This window comes from Rosa rugosa, chromosome 5 (assembly GCF_958449725.1).
Source record: "Rosa rugosa chromosome 5, drRosRugo1.1, whole genome shotgun sequence".
In the NCBI taxonomy this organism is placed as follows: Eukaryota; Viridiplantae; Streptophyta; class Magnoliopsida; order Rosales; family Rosaceae; genus Rosa; species Rosa rugosa.
In genome coordinates this window covers 26,736,125-26,756,102 of record NC_084824.1, presented here as the reverse complement: position 1 = coordinate 26,756,102, position 19,978 = coordinate 26,736,125, and the positions used below count along the sequence as shown (strand labels likewise).

The window sequence follows — 19,978 nt, the reverse complement described above, 5'->3', positions numbered from 1 at the left end:
CTCTTCATTTCACAACATCTTTAGCTCTTCCGTAAATGGTTGTAAATACACATCAATATTATTATGGATCCCTTTGGGCCTGCTATGAGCAATGACAACAACAAGTATCATTGTTTCATACATATCATAAACAGACATTACAACAAGCCATGTATTATATGAAGAGCTCATCATTTCAAAAGAGCTAGATTCGTCACTAGCCAACCCAAAACGAACATGACTGCATTCGTTACCAAAATTCGGATATTTTTCATCCAACTTTTTCTAAGATGGAGAATCAGCAGGATGTCGGAGTACCCCATCTTTAGTCCTTAGTTTTAGATGCCAAGACATCAAATTTGCAGTATGCGAGACATATATAAAAGTTGCAATTTAGGACCTTATGAAAATAACATAAAATCTTAGCTTCTTTTGATTTGAGTATCATTTTCACTTTCTTCCCAATACAACATACAATCATTCGGACATATGCATGAATCTTTTTGTTGGATCCTTGATCATTTTCTTTTGTCTTGTAGAAACTCTTTGGGATACTTTTACTTGCTAAAATGTGACTCTCAATAGATCTAGAGTTTTAGAAAAAGATAGATCACTATTTGAGTGCAAACACTTAATCTTATACCTCAATAAAAATTCAAGTTGCTTTATTTGTGCTCCAGGAAAAAGATCAGTATCCCATCATTAAGTAGCTTATAGATTTTTTTGGCATCTGAGATTGGACCAGAGTCTTGATCTCTAATTGGCTCTCAAGAAGATTGAAGTATTATCATATAATAATCATGAAACTCAAATGCATCCTGCAGCATATTACTCATGTTATGGTCTAGCATAACTTGTTGTAGGGAGGAGGGACATGTTGTATCCTCCTCATTTATTAGGGGTAATTGCTCACCGTGTGAGGTCCAATGAATGTTTACATAGTCATTCCACTTGCCTACACAACGCATATGGTCATCCACATCTTTCACAGTTTGTCTCCACAAATTTTTACACTCTTTACAAGGATAGTAGATTCTATTCAGAACATGGGAGATATTTTGTGTATGGTTGATAAATGCACGGAGTCCAAAAATATATTCATCAGTTTCTCGATCGAGAAACACCCAATCTTTGTTGATATTGCTCAACTATTCAACTGCTTCGGTAAAGAACTACTGCATAATAAAAAAAGAGTCTTTGACCTAAAGCCCCAAAATGAGCAAAAATTATCCCACTTACACCAACAACAGATTTTTGTTCCCACATACACAATTTGACATCAAATGACCATTTTTCCCTAAGCCTAATTATTAAACTACAACATTGCCACTCAACATCGATCTCTCTCTCTCCCCCTCTCTTTATGAAAAATCACTTCTTCTTCTCTCTCTCGCCGTCCCTGTTAGCTCCTGCAACAGTAACGGACTGTGTAGCTTCTCGGACTCGGGTCTCAAACCAAACGAAATCATATCCGGATCATCACAGGCGACTTCGACTCCCATGGAGCTTCTCCTCACTCGATTCGACGGACATTTCCTGCTTCGAAGCTCCGTCAAGACTCTCTCTCTCGCCCCTCATCGGAGTCAAGCGTCGCCCAACCAGAGGCTCGTTCGGCTTTGATGCTCCGTCAAGAACTCCGATTGGAGCATTCTCGGCCACAAATCCAAGGTCGCAAGGCTGCCCTACGCCGGGTTCTGGATCGTGACTCATGAATCTAGGCAGTCGTACGCCGTCCATAACTTCGCCTTCCTCCCATTATACGGCCGCTGGACTCTCACAGTCCAAGTCTGCAACCGGCGAAGAAGACGTGCACCAACGAAGAAAGACATGGGTGCCCCTAAAGACGTGCACCAGCGAAGTAATGGGACAGAAAGAAAGAAAAAAAAACAGTTTTTGAATGTCTATTAGGGGCCAATAGACGTTTTGAATTGATATAATCTCTTCGTTTTTTTCTTTAATCAAAGTTTTATTTATCTAATTTTAGAAAGATTAGTTCCCATTCCAATGACCAAAAGTTCTATTGGGGGCAATAGACGTCTATTGGGGGCAATAAACCTTTCTGGCGACCTATGAAATCTCAGATGACCTCTTTGGGGACTTCTGGCGAGGTTTTCAGAAATGTCTGGTGGGTGGCAGCCGGTGACCGGAATCCGACTACCGGTGACCAGATTCCGGTGAAAGTTGACCAGATTCCTGCGGCCGGTGACGGGGCTCCGATGAAGTCTCCTATGGTTTCTCTCTCTCTTTAAGTAACAAATGAGTGAGGGTAAAATAGTCTTAAAAAAACAAAAAAAAAACTTAATGGGGTATTAGGGAAGACTTCCTTAGAGTGTTTTGGGTGAGGGGAAATTAAAAAAACTTAATGGGGTAAGTGGGAAAAAAATATGGGGTAAATGGACAAAAACCATACCCATAAAAAAATCCATTAATAAATCACACATGATGAATGAATCAACTATTGCCTTATATCTTCATTCCTAAAGTATAGAAAACGATGTCGTCTCACACGTCACTGACCTGCTATCGCCTCCATCCCCACTGCTGCCGTAATCATCCGGCGACTAGAGCGACTCTGCAACAATCGGAGGACACATCCGTCGTAGCAATTCCTTCATCTTCTCCTTAGCCACGAATTCTCGATTTTGGAAAGTGCAGCACCAAGCTCTGGTACCCTTGGTACCCAATCATAGAATATTTGTTTAAATACTGTATGCCAGTGATAATACTTGTATGTATTATGGTTGCACTGTATAAACGGTATCTGAATACATTTTGATTTCTCGCATGTTTTGGATTTTTCATCATTTTCGGGTGGTGGTAGTGCTGTTGCTGCCATTGGAGGTGCGGGAAGGGTGAGAAGTGTTTAAAAGGCGTTACTTGCAGTGATCACTGGCGGTGGTGGCACTATGGTTGCGCTTCTGAGTTTTGTTGGTAGCCTCAGTCGCCATCGTGGTGTGTCGATTACTACCGGCACCATCATCAGAGCCACAACGGTAAGCGCGAGTTCACACGGAACATCCTTCATGGCTAAGTCTTTTGCTTTAGTGGCAGCGGTGCTTGTATTTGGAAGAGGCGCTGTAGGTGCTATAGTAAATTCCGTCTTCGAAGCGGGCAGAGCGGCTTTTGAATTTGTTAGAGCCAAAATCAGAGGAGTTGCGCAGCATTAGCCAGATGTGCCGGAGGTGGAGCTCCAACTACAGGAGAATGACCAGCAGCTTGCACTTCTTTAACCGACTTCTGATGAAAAAGCCTGAGAAGATCGGACTGCAACAATTACTGTAGTGTTCAATTTGGTTGTTACCGCACCAAGGAATGATTTTGATTAGAGTCTTCCATTTTCTAATTTGATCGATTGTAATAGTTTGATGACTCAATCAATTTAGTTTGCTTGGCTCGATTGTAATAGAATGATGACTTGATCACTTTAATTTGCTCGATTGTGTTGTGACAATTTGAAACTCATATAAAACATTTAGTTACCACAATTCTTAAAATCGTGTTTTATATGGATAACAAATACATATGTCCAATCTTCTTAGCCATTTTCTTCAGAGGCGGGAGAGATATGGCAGGAGAATTTTCATTCCGTTTGGTTTTTTAAGAATTGGAGATTCGACCTGAGGAGAAATGACACCCTCCGAATGAGTACTCAAAATTAACCTTGCATCGAATTATAGTTAGAATAAGTAGGGATCGTTCTAAGCTGGGATTAGGATACACTTCCTGTCAAAAAAGTTAAACAAATAAGTATTACTCACAAAGTATAAAACAGAAAAATAATATATATATTCTAAACATACTAAAGCTGAAAGCACTGTTCACAACTGTTCATAAGGGTGTGAGGTTATGGATTTGCCTTTTTTTTTTAATCATTAATCACCCGGTGCCACTATGAGTGTTGGTTAAGAGGTCGGTGGTTGTTTTCGTTTTTATGTTTTGCTTTTTTGAACGTATTTGTCGTTTTTTGACGTGATAGAAGGGACTGGATTAGGTTTTAGTGTGCTTGGGTTTTGGAGATAATCGTGCTAGACCAACCAGGTGTGTTTGGGTTTTAAAGATAATCGTGGCTTTGTCATTAAGATCCGCACTGGTAAAAGCTCGGTAGGTTTTGAATTTCAAATCGATTGATCTGAAATGGTCTTCTATGATTTGCAGTTTTTATTGGTATCTCAAACTGATTTTTTGTGATTTGCAGTCTTTGTAAAAGTTCAACTACTGGAGTAGAAAAGATAAGAGGACAAATCGATTTGCATTTGTTTTGGAAAAGGTGCATCCCAAGGATTTGACTGATAATTTTGATTACAACAAGTTGAATGCGTTTACCTTGATAATATTGAGCTCGCCTGTACCCTACTTTCTTCATCTTTTGTTTTGGATTTTGATTGACAGTACTGATTATTTCTTCCCCAGTTATCCCACTTCAATTTTCATCCTTTTCTGCTATTGTTTTATTACTTTTTGTCTTTTTGTGTGCTTTCGTTTTGATTGAGTTTTTTTTTTTCCTCAATTTTATGTATCTCTGATTTCTGGAAACTTTGGAATCGGAGACTTTTAGTTCAGTTTCAAAATCCCAGCAACCAAAAGAAGCATTAGTTTTGTCCTAACCAAATCTTGATTGGAATGGAACAACTTAACCAGCAATTGATACAATATTGCTTCAAAATTAATGTTTGGTCTGTGCTGACTTAAATTATATTATAAAAATGTTCTCTTGAGTTTCTCAGTTCTCACACTGCCAAAAAAAATAATCTTGGTGTTCATACCTACACTAGCAAGCTAGTTCTCTACATCACCAAGCATAAGTAACTCCTACTTTGGGACATCCACGAGACATGGCAAGGCCCAACCGCGACATCCATCGTGTAGCCCTATGTTCAAGCTACGCCACGGTGTCCGGAAGTCGCAAATCCGACGTCGGGAAGCCACCTTTCCGCCCTTGTCAACATGCCCTCACAAATAGGCTTTCTGCATGTTAAATAGACTAGAATAGTAACTTTGCTTGTCCCACATCGAAGAACAAGTAGAGGAGATGGCTTCCTTGACTTATAAAAGGAACTCTCCTCCCACTCAAACAGGATTCCATTACAATACACTCCATTACATCTCTTGTAATCTTGTTAGGCCGCAAGGCTCGACACACTAGTACACATTCAAGTGGACGTAGTCTCCCGCTAAGGCGGGAGGTGAACCGCTATACATCTCGTGTCAATCTCTCTATCTCTCTCTATATCTCTCTTTGATGCTAACTAGAGTCCCCTCGGATTTCTAACGTTAACATTTGGCGCCGTCTGTGGGAAGCCGGCACACAAAGGCTTCGTCACCTACCACGAGCTTTGGCCGATCAACGCTCGTTCAACATCAAATCGGGCTTGGTCAACGCCCGGCGGGGCTGGTCAACGCCCGGCGGAGTTGGTCACACTTGGCCAACGCTCAGCATGACTGGTCAACGCCAGACAAGGGTCAGTCAACGCCCAACTCAAGAAAAGTCAACGCTGGACTTCAAAAAAAAAAAAAAAAAAGAAGACTGGCGGCAACTCTTCTCTGGACACCCAGAACACTTCTCTGGGCACCCATCTCCCTTTTTCAAATTTTTCTCGCCGGTTCCTACCAGCTGCAGCAACCACTGCCATTGCCCAGAGCTTCCGCCGGACACCAGCTTCCGCCAAGCCCCAACACCATCAGCGGCTAAACCTCCGCTAGGTTCCGCCAGCGCCCGCCCACCAGCCTCCCAGCTCTAGGCAAGCAGCAGCCCTCCCCGCGCTCGGCAGCAGCATGCCCAGACTCCGCCGAACTCGGAGTCTCCGCCGAGCTCCGCTGACCATCCTCAATTCACCGCCAACCTTCTGCCAGCGGTACCACCACTCAGCGGCACTTGTTCCGCTCGTATCCATCAGCGGAAGAGCCAGACTTCGGTCAGCTCCTGATCTTCCGTCGGTGACACGCTCAAAGCAAGCGCATAATTTAACCCTGAAAAGATCGTTAGTAGTATAAGCAAATAGGGATCGTTCTATTCCGGGGATTGAGGGTACACCTGTCATTGTCAAAAAAAACAAATAAAGAATTAAAATAATAAAGTAAAAAGTATTATGTACAAAAATAAAATAAAGAATAAAAATATATACAAGTTAATATAAAAAGGGGGGTTTTGAGATTATAGAATTGGAATTACAATTAAATGAAATAAAGAAAGTGTAAAAACACATATACAAGGGTGGAACACAAGAAACAAAGATCAAAACTACAATCATATGAATGAAATCCAATTACAATTCCTATAGTTGATTATCTATGTCATGAGAAATAAGTTGACCATGTGAAACATTCAAAGCAAATGATTTCCCATATTTTACTTTCCTTGAATATTTAATCTAAGTGAAAGCACCTAAATTAAACCTATTGAACATGCAATCATAGTCTAGAAAACTAGCTAATCAAGAACACATTCAATGCATGAAGAACAAAGAAATGATGTCAACCAAAGTGCACAACCTAGTATGAAAAAGTCCATCTATTTGCAATCCTCCTTAATTGATTTCGACTTTTGTTCAAAGCCTTTACTACTTAAATCTAGCACCAATTACATGCATATATCCTAAGTTGGCCATCAAAGAACACATACATATAAAAGTTTTCCATAATCCAAAATCAATTAAGCAATCTCACATAAGCAACATAAAAATCAACATAAAGAAATCACAATTTTTATTCAAACATAGAAATTGGGCTTAAACTTTGCCCTTAATGTTATTGTTAACTAGAAACAAATTCCTACGAAATTAAATAAGGAAAAAGAATGAATTACACCGTGAGTTGGAGATGGAGATGGAGTGCTTGAAACGTTGAAATCTTGAATCTTGGAAGCAAGCCTTCAAGGTGGACGATGGAGGATATGATATTCCCGGCTCCTTCTTCTTCTTCTTCTTCTTACTTGAAAACGCAGAATTTTGCAACTAGAGAATGGAGAGAAAAATGGAATGGAAATGGAGAGACAAAGAAGATGAAATGGATGAAGGAATTTGTTTAGAGTGAGAGGAGAAGGTGTTTATATAGGGAAGAAAAAGAAGAGTGAAATGATAAATGGAAGAAAAATAATGAAAGTGGTTTGTAAAATATGGAAAAGATGGAGTAATGATGAAATGAAAGCAAGGCATGAAGGTGTAGAAGTATGGAAGTGATGATGATCTATTGGAGCAGAAAAATATATCCAAGGAAAAAGAGAAAAGCATCTAGCTTTCTTCATGTGGGTAGGAAACATGAACATGTGATGTTGAGCTGTTTTTTAGATCAGTTTCTGCCCCTTTATTCCTTCAATTATTTCTCCAACAAGCATTCCCAATTTCACTATGACCTCTTCATAAAAAATGTTCCATTATGAGTGTAGATCACCCTGGTAAAATTTCAGATTTTTATTCCATGTGGTTGGGCCGAAAATGCTGCTGGACCTCTTACAGGTCCAGTTTTCCAGTTTTGCTTCTGTAGAAAATTGGGTTGATTGTTTGAAGGCCTTCCACTCAACAAAAGTTCTTGCACTCTTCATAAGAAATGATCCTTGGGCTGTCTAGAATGGATCTGGAAAGTTTCAGCTCATTTAAAGTTCATTTGGTCCGGCGGCCGCTCCTTCTTCCTTGCTTGGCTTGGTTTCTCCTAGCCGGAGTAGGAAAATGTGTAAAATTGACATTTTAGTACATTTCCATTTTTCTCCACCATTTATAGGTAAGTGTGGACCTAATGCTTATTTCACCATCATTTACTCCAATGTACCTAAGAAAATAGAAATTGAGTTAAAAATCGATTCGTTAAGGAATTAACTAAGCAAAATGTGAGGAATTAACTATTAAAATACCACATTAAAATGCTCCTATCAAATTCCCCCACACTTAGCTTTTGCTAGTCCCTTAGCAAAATCAAAAACTAACAAACCAAAAAGACTATGACACAAAACAAAGAAACCAACGAAAAAAATGACTAAGTATGGAAACAAAAACAGAAAGACTCAAAGAAACCAAAAACGTAAAACACAAAGCAAAACACAAAGAAAAAAAAAAAAAACGTCACACATAAAAGAGTAAATTCAAAGACAAAGACCAAGATGTTGACATCACAAAGACCTCTATTGCCCTTTAACATATTGTCTCAGAAATCTCTTACTTTCACAACACCAAGATTAGCACTCAACCAAGAATCAATGTTAAGCATTCGAGAGTTAATTAAAACATATGATCCACACATACACAAGTAGGACTTGGTTGTAATAATGGTGATTGGGGTTTAGCTTAGCATGCTTCAGACAAGTATGATTCATATCCTCACAAGGTATATCCACTTTTTCTTCTCTCAGATCAAGGCAATGCTTAAAAGCTTATAATCACTCATTTATATGTGAGAGAACATATTTTAAGGCAGTCAAATAGCTCACATATATAAGAAACGAAAAGCACTTTGTGAATATAATTTTTTTTTTCAAAAGATCTCATGAAGGATATCAACTACTTGCACGAATGGACCCAAGCCATAGGTTCAACTCTTGTAACTCATCTCCACATCAAAGGCTGTCCCATCTTAAGGATCAAGAAGGTCCTCTCAAAGGTTGTAATGGGGCTAAGGCTCAAGGTTTAAAGAAATGAAAGGTAAGGATTATCAAAGTGTCCTAAAAACCTAGTAGAGCTCATATGAATGTAGAGATCTCGAAATATTTCACCAAGGCATTGCAAAAACGTCACTTCCCCATAGAGGTAATATAAGAGGGCCAAATGTCTTCATGTTGGGCCCAATCTTCAATATAAACTTCCCTTGAACTCTAGTGAAATGGACAAAGGCCAAATTTTTCTGTAGTGGGCCTTCAATTCAAAGCAAACTCCAAAATCACTAAGTATGGGGGATGAAAGTCCATAAACATATATATATATTTTTTTCTTTTTCTTTTTAGCCGTACACAATTTTTCTCTTTTCTTTTCATTTTTCACGGCTTCAACATATCTTTTTCTTTATGGACAAGTCTATCCCTACACTTGAACTTTCACCTCTTCTCAATCTTCATCCTTAGCACCAAACTCATGTAGTATGTCTCAAAAGATAGCTCCACTAAGTCCTTAGAACCAAGGGTAGGGTTGTAACTATACTAAGCTTCATGGTTAAGGATTTTAAGGGTGATGAACGAAAAGGCTCAAAGTAGGCTCAAAGGGGCTTATCTAGGGGGGTCCCACGACGGGCACAAATGGGGACACAAGTTTATTTGGCAATGGTGGTAATTCCTAGAGAACCTCTATCCCTTCCAGAATCAGGGCCATGTATTGATATCACGTCTCAACAAGCACAAGAGCAAATTCTAGCATTCTCTAGTCCATTAAACTTAATCTATGGCAAGCAGTCAATCAAGATGAAAGAATAATGAGATCATCAAAACATCGCCAAGAAATTAAGAATATATTTTTCATTTCACTCCAAGAAAAAGGGACATGGTTCAATTATCTCACATGGCTTTATGAATCACAACTCATCTTAACATGCTCATATTCTGTACCAAGGTCATGCAATCCATATCCACTACAAGGCACACATTTTTCATATATCTCAATTAACCAAAGAATACCATGTTTAAAATCATCTCAATGTTGTGATCCTCTTTTAGTCATGATTTCAGAGATATAGAATCATCCCAGACAGTTGAAAGGCATCCTAAGACTCAAAACAAAAACAAAAGCAACGAAATTTTTTATATTTCTGACATTTTTCGATTTTTTTGTTTTGTTTTCTTTTTATGACAAAAACTAACTACAAGCATTAATCCTTCCCCCCACACTTAAATCATACATTGTCCTCAATGTTAAACAAGTTAGAGCATGCAATGAACAATTATCATGTGAATGGAATGATTAACTCAAGAAAACCTAAAAACAAAAACTAAAAACGCAAATAACAAAGATACAATCAGAAAATAGTAATAGAGGAGATAGAGTTTAAGAGAGCAAATCTGCGTTGATGGCTCCTCCACAGCTACGGTTGAAATGGGTTGCCTCCCATGCAGCGCTTAATGTTTAAAGTCTTTCAGCCTAGACTTGTACCTCCATTTACTCCTTTGGAGGAGCGGTATGCGGGCGAGTGGCAGCCTTCTTGCTGGTTTCAGCCTTCGGAGGAGGGTTCTGATGGAGTGACATAAATAAAAAAAAAAAAAAACGGGGGAGGCAAGGTTCGAAACCTTACCCTGCTACACGAAACCTTTGTCCCCAACCACTGGAGCACAAGCTGTGCTTAATATAATGTGTACAAATTTTATACTTATTATGTCATAAACGAACATAATAAAAATAAACGAGAGGCGAGGTTCGAACCTCAGACCTCTTGTACACGAACTTTACACTCAACCACTCGAGCACGGCTGCTCACGTTATTATCCATACCAATCCTTTTATTTAAACCAACTGTTTCAACTGTTTCAACAATTCGGCACAAAACATCCAAGACTGTTTCAGAAACTCGGCCCAACGTATCCAAAACTGTTACAGAAATCCGGCCCAACTCATCCAAAACTGTTTCAGAAACTCGGCCCATCAGGCCTCCACCCACAGCTACAGTGATGCCTTGATCCGAGACAGGCCCAAGTACGGCCCACTTGTGTCACGGCTTATCCCTTCCGTGATTTACGGCAGTCAAATCTGCTTTCGGCTACAGCTGTCCGCCACAGCGCCTCGAGATTCCCTCGGTCCCCTTACACGCTCTCCACGCGCCAACAACTTTTCCGGGTTTCAGGGCGACTTTAATCCAACGCGTAGAATGAATCACAGGAATCGTCCATCCAACGGTGGAGATCTGCTCACCTCGCTCTATAAATAGGTGCATTCTGAGGGCGCAACTGTTCACTCCAAAGGAACGAAAATCTCTCCTGAGTTCCAGCCCCTCTCTCCCAACTCTTCAGCTTTTCCTCTTCTTTCAAAACTCAAAATATTTCTTCTTCGATTCAATCCTTCTCTTCTGATCTTCTCTCCCATCTAGTTGATTCAATCCCATCTTTCCTCTGAACTTTCAGATCTCCAACACACCATCATCATCCTTAATCCCTTTAACAACAACTCCTTCAAACACTCGACAACTTTACTCTTCGATCTTCACATCCCCTCAACCCATCACCATGGAACCACGAACTCTGCAACTGATGGAGCTACAAACCCAGCAACAAATCGAGGATGGAGGAAACAACCAAGCAGCCGGGAGTAGTGCCAACACAGATTTCTGGCGAAGCCGTGCCAGGTGGGTTCCTACTCCAGATCAAATAAGGATCCTCAAGGATCTTTACTACGACAAGGGAGTTAAGCGCCCAACTACAGAGCATATTCACGAGATCTGTCTCCAGCTGAACCAGTATAGACATGTTGAGGGCAAGAACATTTATTTTTGGTTCCAGAATGTCAGGGCTCGAGAGAAGCAGATGAAGAGGTGCAATCAGGCTGCTCAAGTGCCCATGGGAACTAGTTCTCCTGGTACTGGTGGATCCATTGATCTCAATTTTGGGTCCACTGGTTCTACTGGTGCTGGTGGATCCATCGACATCAATTTTGGGCCAGCTGGTGGATCCATTGACATCAATTTTGGGTCCACTAGTTCTACTGATGATGGTAGATCCATTAATCTCAACTTTGGTTCCACCGATTCTACTGGTAATGAAGGATTTCTTGATTTAAATTTTGTTTCATATTCTTCCTCACACTTCAACACTAATACCAGTACAACTCTTTTGGCACAACAGGAGGACAAACATCCCTGCAACAACGAGGAGGAGATCACCAGGAGATTGAAACTCTTCCATTGTTCCCCATGCATGGTGAGGACATCTTGGGCATCATGAAGACTACTTCCGAGGGAGGTAGCGGTTATGGCGGTGGCTCTCACATTTCCCTTGAGCTCAGCCTCAACTCCTACAGAGATGCAGACATGGCTTAGTATAGAGTATTATTATTATTATTATTATTATTATTATTTTTTATTATTATTATTATTATTATTATTATTTTTTTTTTTTTGTAAATAGCTGAAATTAATAAGACTGAATGAATGCATTTTTTTTTTTTTTTTTTTTTTTTTATTATTATTTTTTTTTTAAATTTTTTTTTTTATTATTATTATTTTTTTTTTGTAAAAAGCTGAATTTAATAAGACAGAATGAATGCATTTTATTTTATTTTTATTTTTATTTTTATTTTATTTTTATTTTTTTTTATTTTTTTTTATTATTATTAAAAAATATAGGACTCAAAAATATTTATAGGACACAAAATGAAAGACAAAAATATTTATAGGATTCAAAATGAAAGACAAAAATATAAATCCCTTCCCCCACACTTAAATATTGCATTATCCTCAATGTAATCAATTAAAAGCATGCAATGAAATAAGTAAGCATATAGTGATGGAATTTACGAAAATAACTACTAAAACAAAAAGAAAATGGAGGAGTAAAAGGGGAAGAGAAAGCAAATCTGATTATATTCTGAATTGGGTTGCCTCCCAAGCAGCGCTTGTATTTTACGTCTTGCAGCCAGACGGTACCTACATTAAATAAAGTTAGTAACTTAATATTAACAAAGAAATACAAAAAAAATAAACAAGTAACTATGAATTACAAACTACAAGTATAATTAACAAGTATTTTGTACATAAGACACAAGTTAAGTACACAAGTGAGTATAAAACGTAAAAAGTATTTTTACAAGTATAAAGTGTGAAACAACAAAATAATTTACACGTAAAGAGTATGCACAAGTATTTCTTTTGTTATAAACATTATTGATATCAAATCTAATTCCAAGCGGTAAATCAAGTGGACGTGCGGCCCAAGTATAGTCGTCTAGACACAAAGTCCCTCCTACATCCGTTGGGCAACCTTACTGAAATGGCCAGGTAGGGGAGGGTGAACACGAGAGGAAAAATCCATTTTGGCATGAGCTAAGCCCATTTATAAGCACTTCTGGATTCAAAAACCCGTCATGAACGTTATCCCCTTCCTAGACACCATCTCACATAGGATATTCTTACTAGGATGTAAAAGGTCCTAAGTGTGTTAGACAGTTCAATGAATGTTAATAAAGGCCGCCCTCAACCTTAAGAGACCTGAACTAGGTACCAATAAGGGGTTTAGGCCAATATTAATAAACACGACTTCACCTATTCCTTCTTTAATTTACAACTCACAATTAAACTCGTATTCAACAATAAAAAAAAAAACAACCTAGTTAATTTAAACTAAGTATCAAACAGTTTATATACAACAATTATAAACAAAAACAAGTGATTTTTCAATCCCCGGCAACGGCGCCAAAAATTGACACGCTCAAAGCAAGCGCATAATTTAACCCTGAAAAGATCGTTAGTAGTATAAGCAAATAGGGATCGTTCTATTCCGGGGATTGAGGGTACACCTGTCATTGTCAAAAAAAACAAATAAAGAATTAAAATAATAAAGTAAAAAGTATTATGTACAAAAATAAAATAAAGAATAAAAATATATACAAGTTAATATAAAAAGGGGGGTTTTGAGATTATAGAATTGGAATTACAATTAAATGAAATAAAGAAAGTGTAAAAACACATATACAAGGGTGGAACACAAGAAACAAAGATCAAAACTACAATCATATGAATGAAATCCAATTACAATTCCTATAGTTGATTATCTATGTCATGAGAAATAAGTTGACCATGTGAAACATTCAAAGCAAATGATTTCCCATATTTTACTTTCCTTGAATATTTAATCTAAGTGAAAGCACCTAAATTAAACCTATTGAACATGCAATCATAGTCTAGAAAACTAGCTAATCAAGAACACATTCAATGCATGAAGAACAAAGAAATGATGTCAACCAAAGTGCACAACCTAGTATGAAAAAGTCCATCTATTTGCAATCCTCCTTAATTGATTTCGACTTTTGTTCAAAGCCTTTACTACTTAAATCTAGCACCAATTACATGCATATATCCTAAGTTGGCCATCAAAGAACACATACATATAAAAGTTTTCCATAATCCAAAATCAATTAAGCAATCTCACATAAGCAACATAAAAATCAACATAAAGAAATCACAATTTTTATTCAAACATAGAAATTGGGCTTAAACTTTGCCCTTAATGTTATTGTTAACTAGAAACAAATTCCTACGAAATTAAATAAGGAAAAAGAATGAATTACACCGTGAGTTGGAGATGGAGATGGAGTGCTTGAAACGTTGAAATCTTGAATCTTGGAAGCAAGCCTTCAAGGTGGACGATGGAGGATATGATATTCCCGGCTCCTTCTTCTTCTTCTTCTTCTTACTTGAAAACGCAGAATTTTGCAACTAGAGAATGGAGAGAAAAATGGAATGGAAATGGAGAGACAAAGAAGATGAAATGGATGAAGGAATTTGTTTAGAGTGAGAGGAGAAGGTGTTTATATAGGGAAGAAAAAGAAGAGTGAAATGATAAATGGAAGAAAAATAATGAAAGTGGTTTGTAAAATATGGAAAAGATGGAGTAATGATGAAATGAAAGCAAGGCATGAAGGTGTAGAAGTATGGAAGTGATGATGATCTATTGGAGCAGAAAAATATATCCAAGGAAAAAGAGAAAAGCATCTAGCTTTCTTCATGTGGGTAGGAAACATGAACATGTGATGTTGAGCTGTTTTTTAGATCAGTTTCTGCCCCTTTATTCCTTCAATTATTTCTCCAACAAGCATTCCCAATTTCACTATGACCTCTTCATAAAAAATGTTCCATTATGAGTGTAGATCACCCTGGTAAAATTTCAGATTTTTATTCCATGTGGTTGGGCCGAAAATGCTGCTGGACCTCTTACAGGTCCAGTTTTCCAGTTTTGCTTCTGTAGAAAATTGGGTTGATTGTTTGAAGGCCTTCCACTCAACAAAAGTTCTTGCACTCTTCATAAGAAATGATCCTTGGGCTGTCTAGAATGGATCTGGAAAGTTTCAGCTCATTTAAAGTTCATTTGGTCCGGCGGCCGCTCCTTCTTCCTTGCTTGGCTTGGTTTCTCCTAGCCGGAGTAGGAAAATGTGTAAAATTGACATTTTAGTACATTTCCATTTTTCTCCACCATTTATAGGTAAGTGTGGACCTAATGCTTATTTCACCATCATTTACTCCAATGTACCTAAGAAAATAGAAATTGAGTTAAAAATCGATTCGTTAAGGAATTAACTAAGCAAAATGTGAGGAATTAACTATTAAAATACCACATTAAAATGCTCCTATCAGTCGGCGTCAGCGAAGTGCTCCACTCAGCGGAGAAACAAAGTTCCCGTCAGTACTAATATTCCGCCGGACTGAGATCCTCCGCCGGACTGCAACACCGAGTTTTACTCTGCTGACCCACCATCTCCGGCAAGGCCCCGCTGAACCCCAAACCTCCGCTGAACCTTGCCTCCGCTGGGCTTCACACCTCCGCTGAACCCGTTTGCAGGCACCGAACGTTCAAGCATCAGCGCCATCTGGGCTGGGTACGAAGAACCTGGGCAAGCTAAGTTTCCCTCCTATTCAAGCACCACGTGCTTCTGCTTTGCGCATAATTTGGGAGCTTGTGCATGCATACACAAGCACCACGTCCTCCTATTCAATTTATAATCTCTTCCCTCCTATTCAAGCACCACCTGCCTGCATACACTCCACACATATATATCTCTTTAATGCATGGGCCACTTGTGCCGTTTCCATCAATTGTGAACACATGCACCTTTATTGTTGAGCTAATTATCAAATGTATAAACATGTCAGAGCTTCTTGCCCTAATTATGCATGTGGCAGAAGCACATAAATTATGCATATATATATATATAGTTGTGGTCCAACTTGACCAAACAAGACATGCCCACAAACAAACTATCTAGGGACATCAACCACATATGTGCACTATGCTACCGCCCAATCTAGTACAATGCTTCTTTGTTTTTTTTTTTTATATGGAGCTCATACTTCTATATATATATCTTGTGGGTCGGAACATATTTCACACATGTATATAGGCGGCTACATGCATATGTCAAAATAATTATCTCACCTAGTGCATTTCCATAAAAATTATACCGCCATGGATCTTTTCCATCGGTGCATGTAATGGGTTTTGTTCCCCGCAAATTCGACATACAAAATAGCTATATATGCATGTTGATTGTCATCAAACACAACATTTGCTTATACACTTTACTCACAACTTTATCAAGGAAATGCGATTATCTCTATGGAACATTCAACCTCAACTACGAGTTGACGAAATGCTTTATCCGCCACAAGCGGTGGACCGGCACACTCCGTCAAACTTCGCTAGCCCCCTAATTGGCACAAGATAAGTAACTTCATCTTATCTTTTACGCTCTTTGAATTTTGAGCTGATGCCATGCCAATACCATGCTTTTACTACTTCTAAGCATGCTTATAGAATATCACACTTGATATATCTATACATGTCTCTATAACCCTTAAGCATGCCTACACATTGTTATTAGCAACTTTCCTACAAGTTCATGCTACACACATACATGCTTCAATTTCACTTTCATGTGACATTCATCTAGAACCTTGTGACACTTATAGCTCAATTAAACATGCTCGAATAAATGCTTGCGAAACGGTTATGACTCGCTTAGGTATCAAAGCATGGCCGCGACTCGCTTGGGCTACGCCCCGCACGCTCATACAGCGCCTACACCTAACTTGCTCGAACACCTAACTCACTACACTTATCCAACATGCTTTAATTACGCTCTTGGTTCACAATGCTTCTTACATGTGGTCTAGCCTCCGGGCACTACACTTTTTCACGTGTTCTTACATATGGTCTAGCCTCCAGGCTCCACGTGTCTATGGTCTACGACCTACCGCCATGCGGCAGGGCGACGCCCCATTCTCTCATGCACTTACGAATTTTTTGTCTTTTGTGATACAGGATAGCGAGTCCCTTCTTGCTTGCGGAGCTCGGGGACTTGTAGGGGCTGTGCGCCTATCGGATGTTACTTATGCTTGATGACTTCATGATTTGAACTCCCCAACCAAGAAGCTACTCTTACTCGGGGACTTCGGGGACTTGTTCATACCTACACTAGCAAGCTAGTTCTCTACATCACCAAGCATAAGTAACTCCTACTTTGGGACATCCACGAGACATGGCAAGGCCCAACCGCGACATCCATCGTGTAGCCCTATGTTCAAGCTACGCCACGGTGTCCGGAAGTCGCAAATCCGACGTCGGGAAGCCACCTTTCCGCCCTTGTCAACATGCCCTCACAAATAGGCTTTCTGCATGTTAAATAGACTAGAATAGTAACTTTGCTTGTCCCACATCGAAGAACAAGTAGAGGAGATGGCTTCCTTGACTTATAAAAGGAACTCTCCTCCCACTCAAACAGGATTCCATTACAATACACTCCATTACATCTCTTGTAATCTTGTTAGGCCGCAAGGCTCGACACACTAGTACACATTCAAGTGGACGTAGTCTCCCGCTAAGGCGGGAGGTGAACCACTATACATCTCGTGTCAATCTCTCTATCTCTCTCTATATCTCTCTTTGATGCTAACTAGAGTCCCCTCGGATTTCTAACGTTAACACTTGGCCATCTATTTTGGTCAAGAACAATCACGCTAATGCAGGGCAGAAACTGGAAGTTTATGTCTTATGGCTAGATTAGGACAAGAACACTAGAGAGTGAAGATCTCAGCAAAACAAACAAGATCATAGAGATATCCGCAGTAGGATTAGAAGCAGGAACGAGTCTATCTGAGTTCTAGGGCTAAGTATCGCAAAGAAGCTCCATTATCTGTTGAAAATGACCATAGAGCCCTACAAAGACTCAACAAAGCTATATATACTAGGTTACAACAAGCCTAATAAAAGCATAAATAAATGAAAACAGCTGGAGCCTAAACTAGACCCAACATAACAATTAATGATAATAAAACTCCTAATTTAATTTAGGAGTCTTTTGGATGCTCCTGCATCAACTCTACCGGGTTGGGAATAACTCAAGTCTGGCGAGAAAACCTCCTAAACTTGAGCATATATCTCTTGATCAAGCCTCTCTAACTTTTCTTTAGCAACCCAAGTACTCTCACTAGCATGCTTACCTAACCACTTCACTAGGAATCGCCTATACTGGTTGCCCCTCCTTGACGTCCAACACATCTTCAACAACATCAGGTTGTGCTGAAGTTGATGAATTTGTGTCTCTGCTGAAACCGGTTCGCTATCAAAGCCGACAAAGGCATACAAGTCCGACACATTAAAAACCGGGCTGATTTGAAGCTCAGATGGCAACTCTACCATGTATGCATTTGAGGCGATCTTTTTCAGCACCTTACACGGCCCAAACTTCTTCGATTTCAACTTATGTTATGTGCCTTTAGGGAATCTGTCCTGCCTCAAGTGCGCTAAAACCATGTCTCGTTCTTCAAATTCTTTCACTCTCCAATGTTGATTGGTTGCTCATGCATAAGACTCATTGCTAGCCTTGATAGCTTCTTTCAGTTGTGTGTGTGTGTGTGTGTGTGTGTATTTATGAAAATTACAAGATAAGGGGGGATTTATAAGAGTTTAATTGTATTTAAAACTAACTATATAACTAATTGATCGATCAAACCATGATCAAGTTAGAAGTAGGGGGAGAAAAAGATATAAGATGTAGTTATCAACCATTAACACGAAAACAAAATATCAAATCATAAATCATGAATCAAAATATGTAAATGAAAAAAATCAATCGAGAACAGAGATGAACACATACAAAGTCCTCATTATTTTTCTTAATTAATTAACTAGATGAACGCACAGTAGTTAATCTTATTAAACATGCATCACTAGTGAATGATCAATTCCCTAATAAAACACAGTTAAAATATTAAAGATTTGAGAAAGTTTGATTGATTTAAGCAAAGCACACAAGTTAGAACGCTAATCAAGCATGCAAGTCTCATTGTTGATTTACCTAAGGAACTATAGGTTTTCCACTTAGCAATTAAGACCTAGAACTCTAGCATATCTTAATCTAGAATTAATCATGCAATTCTAATCCTAAGCTGGCCATCAAAGAACACGAAAACATGAAAGGTGGGATTGAAGCACAAAATCAACAAACATTCATAAACAATAATGAAATCGCAATTAACAATATGAAAATCCTAAAATGTTTTCATGCTTCAAGGTTATAGAAAACTAAACATCAAAACATACTCTTTATTGTCACATAGTTTCGAAACATCCGGTCATTTAAAACAAAAACCTAGAACGCTAGTGAAATTGTTTTTAACGTTACAAAGCAAAGAAACCAAAAACAAAACATAGAAGGTCATGGTTACACTTTTAAAAAAGCTTCAAGAACGCAAGAAGGTCTTCAAAGGTGGTGCACGACAATAGTAGGATTTGGGTCCTTTATTGGATTTGGGCTTTAGATCACTGTTGGTCTTAGATTTGGAAAACAGATTCGTGGATCTTCTTCTTAAGAGTTCATCTGTGATTGATATTCGAGTTTCTAACACCCTCAATCGCTTTCAATATCTCGGCACCTCTCTTAGGTGGTCATATCACTTGTTACAATCCATTGAAAATGACAAAATTAAATATATCTTAGAAGTGGGGGACTTATCTCCAATTATACCGAGACATTTTGTGTTAAAAATCAACACCTAAGTTGAGACAGTATCGTTGCGGTAATAAGTCATGGGTCACATTTGTTATTGTTTGACAAATGCGAAAGTTTAAACGTTTAGTTTAAAAAAATGCGTGGTGCTATTCGCACAACAATTTCCTCTATTTACACACACTCTCTATTTTTCTATTATTTTAATATAATTTTCTTTATAAATTACCCTAACTATCCTCCCTTATAATTATGTTTATTTTTTTTCTTTTTTCTTTTTTCTATTTGGCAAGTCAATCATGAATTAAACATCATTATACAATAATTCAATTTTTATTGTGAATGTCATTGCTGATTAGGAAAAAAAAATGATGGGTAGGACGAAG

At 38.6% G+C, this 19,978-nt stretch overlaps 1 long non-coding RNA gene across 1 annotated transcript; it reads right to left on the bottom strand.

The window, feature by feature from the left end:
* Window positions 1-6,664: 6,664 nt before the first annotated feature.
* Window positions 6,665-15,215, bottom strand: LOC133710812 (uncharacterized). The gene is made up of 2 exons (XR_009846873.1): window positions 14,162-15,215; window positions 6,665-12,519 (listed from the first exon to the last, which is right to left on the bottom strand). It is a non-coding gene; the product is annotated as an uncharacterized LOC133710812 (long non-coding RNA).
* Between the last annotated feature and the right edge of the window lie 4,763 nt (window positions 15,216-19,978).